This window comes from Magnolia sinica, chromosome 3 (genome assembly GCF_029962835.1).
Source record: "Magnolia sinica isolate HGM2019 chromosome 3, MsV1, whole genome shotgun sequence".
In the NCBI taxonomy this organism is placed as follows: domain Eukaryota; kingdom Viridiplantae; phylum Streptophyta; class Magnoliopsida; order Magnoliales; family Magnoliaceae; genus Magnolia; species Magnolia sinica.
This window is the reverse complement of record NC_080575.1, coordinates 70,703,606-70,706,708: the sequence shown is the minus strand read 5'-3', so window position 1 is coordinate 70,706,708 and position 3,103 is coordinate 70,703,606. Positions and strand designations below refer to the sequence as shown.

The 3,103-nt window shown below is 34.4% G+C and overlaps 1 long non-coding RNA gene across 4 annotated transcripts; it reads right to left on the bottom strand.

Annotated features, from left to right (window-relative positions):
* Positions 1–1,597: 1,597 nt before the first annotated feature.
* Positions 1,598–3,103, bottom strand: LOC131240006 (uncharacterized). Of its 4 annotated transcripts, none has more exons than XR_009168556.1 (3): positions 2,196–3,103; positions 1,999–2,070; positions 1,598–1,904 (listed from the first exon to the last, which is right to left on the bottom strand). It is a non-coding gene; the product is annotated as an uncharacterized LOC131240006 (long non-coding RNA). The 4 variants fall into 4 exon arrangements; XR_009168555.1 differs by having other exon boundaries at positions 1,598–2,070; positions 2,196–2,250; positions 2,336–3,103; XR_009168557.1 differs by having other exon boundaries at positions 1,598–2,070; positions 2,196–2,250; positions 2,382–3,103.

Here is a 3,103-nt window from a genome sequence, read left to right as displayed (position 1 = left end):
GAACAAGAGTGTTAAACATAAAGCTCTCTTCCAAACCATAAGAAACAAAACACAAAGCAACTAATAGAAGTTTCAAGATATTGCATACCATCATGAAACCCATACGTAGTGTAAGATAGTCAGCGCGCACCACTGAATGGCCAAATTGACAAAAAAAACAAGTCTGCAAAAGAAGATTTAATAACAAACCATAAATATCACTTGAACATTTTTGAACAATGCTTGTTGACAAGAGTCACTAAAGAAAATTAATCCTCATTCTTGAGTGAGACACCTGAAATATTGATGATGTTTTCTGAAGTTAAACAAAAGAAGACATTCAAGTGCAAAATCCAAGATAGCAAACACTTGAAAAGAAATCCTAGCAGGTGAACCAGCAAAGACAAAGAAGCAAGCTGAGAAGAATGCAGTAATGGCTGCATGGTCTTCTTTGAAACAATTACCAAACTTGGGTTCTTTGTCTCAATCAAACAAAGAGACTGAGAGCAAGGCTTTCATACCTGCATAAGCAACAGAAATTACACAAATTTTATGAAAGTCGTGGACAATACTCGCAATAGAATCAACATGGCCACAAGCTCGACAATCTCGTTTGCAAGAAACAAACTTGAGCCCACCATCTTTAAGAATGAGATGCAAGCATATTAAATATTTTGTGCCAATTTGTGTTGGATGAATTGAAAATGCTTTTAGTTATGACCAATCCAGACAATATGGCTCCACAATGACATGTCAGTTGTCTTTTCACAGAGGACCATTGCAGGGTCATCCACATGGTGAAAAGGAAATGAATAAATGGAGATATTGTTAGAACTTGTAGGGAATAGAAATGAAAAATCAACCCACTTAATGATCTCATCTTCTTCAATTCAGTATACAATTGCAAGTAGCATACAAACCAGTAACAGAAATTTTGGCAAAATGGTATTTTCAGGACAACTATGGTCTATAAATTATCACCTCATATTGATAAAACGTCACTGAACAAGAAGCAATGAAAAAAGAATGCAGAGGTTTAGAGCATAATACCTATGACAATGATCTTCTTCCTATCCATGCCACCATTTCTACCTGTGAAATCATATTATAGAGAAGATCAATAAAACATAAAATCATTTTAATGTAATAATACCACTAACGCCCATTTTCTTACACTGGAATATTTAGTTTCTTGCCGGTAAAAGAAAAATGAATCAATCAGCTACTGCAGTAGCAATTTTTACAAGAGATATGCTAAAGGAGACACTACAAGAAGTACAAATGTATCAAGCTTAACAAATATCAAGGCAAATGTAAACTCAAATAAGCAAAGAAGAGAAGAAACAGTATCCTAGATATGAAGATTGTAAGAATTGATGAGTACATAACTACCACAACAAATCACACTAACAAATAGCCATAAAGCGACATTGCTTAAAACCCAGAAAAATTCATACCCTTTTTTGGAATTCATTCCAGTTCCCACAGCAGTACCACCCTGCGCAACCTGCTCGAAAGAAACATTCAATAGTTTGACAAAGGCACACATCTTCTGCCAGCCAATCAGTAGGCAAGACCACTTGACAAAATTGCACAACAAAAAGCAAGAAAGCCCATCTCGAGCAAAATTAGAGAAATAAAATGAATATCACCTTCCTATACATAATGGACTATTTTTTCTGTAACGGCTGTTTCGGCATGTGTTTTACAAGTGTTTTTAACAAGGCCTGCTGCCCTAGAATATCCACGGTCTCCATGTCCAAGAGCATTTCTTCTAGTCTGTGACAAAAAGTTAACAATGATTTTCTGGTAGATGCCAACATATAAGAGATTTATCCGAAATAAATTACAGGAATTTGATTTGCCTTGTTCTGCTCCAAATATATGATGGGATTTCGTCATAAATCAAGCAATTTCTTAGTACCCTGCAGAACACGACCAAGATAGACACTTCATGAGCAAAAGAATCAACAAAAAATAATATATTTACACCATCAGGGTTATATCCATTCAACTCACAATGTCTCCATGTTGGCCATATTCTCCAATGAAGGGAAAGACATACTCGATCCTTTCAAATCAGATATCCTCCTGAAAATCGAAACATATTGGATTCAAAAAGGTAATTCATATAATACTACTTCCATGGATGGATATAAATTCACGGAAATTCCAAGCAATAAAGCAGCAACAAAAGATGAACATATTAGATTCACTAAGAGAGCGATGTTAGAAGGAATGTGTCCCATCATACACATGCCTTGCATAAGCCTGTAGTGGTTCAAAATGATAGTTCATGTAGATCTTCTCATATAGAAGCATTTTATGTTGAAAACAAATCAAATAAAGTTCTTACAATCTGTTGAGTTGTATCCAGTTCTTGGTGAAATCAGGAATCTTACCAGAGCTAGGATTCCCATAAAGGATAAGGAAGGTCAAGGTTGAATTTGGACTATAAAATAAACATTGGTTGTTTCCGGCACTAAGTATTCCTATAAGATATGAGAATTGCATCTATACATCTATTGTGTATTTTCTCTTACTTGCTAAGGGAATTTGTTCAGACAAGTCTAACTCCATGCTTTTTCTTTCTTTCTTTATTTATTTTTATTTTTTTAAAGTATTTTGTTTAAGCTGATTTGCAGATTGAGAATTATCAGGCTGTTGATTTTGACTTTATATAAGATGGGGTACATGTTTCTCTTTCGTTTTCTCTTTAGTTTAACAAAAAACCTATATCAAGTTGGCTGTAAAACTCACTCAACAGCTAAAACTTTCCTAAAACCAACTATTCCCAATTGGGAATGAACTAAAACACTATTTGTCTAATGATACTAACTAATTAGGTACTCTTAACGAAGATAACTTGCTAACTAGACCGACTTAGGAACTAACTTAAAAGTAATCTTGAAATTTCTAGATTAGGACAGTTCTTCAACTCCAAGCTGTAACTCAACATGGAAAACTTTCCCAAACCATATAACTAAAGTTGGCTCTTGAGGGGTCCACATGACGACTACTTGAAAGAAAGTATTTAAAAAAGGGAAATATACTATCAACCACCATTCGATTACACCTATATGCATATTTGCAAATGCATTAAACATTAATCATTTAATTGAAA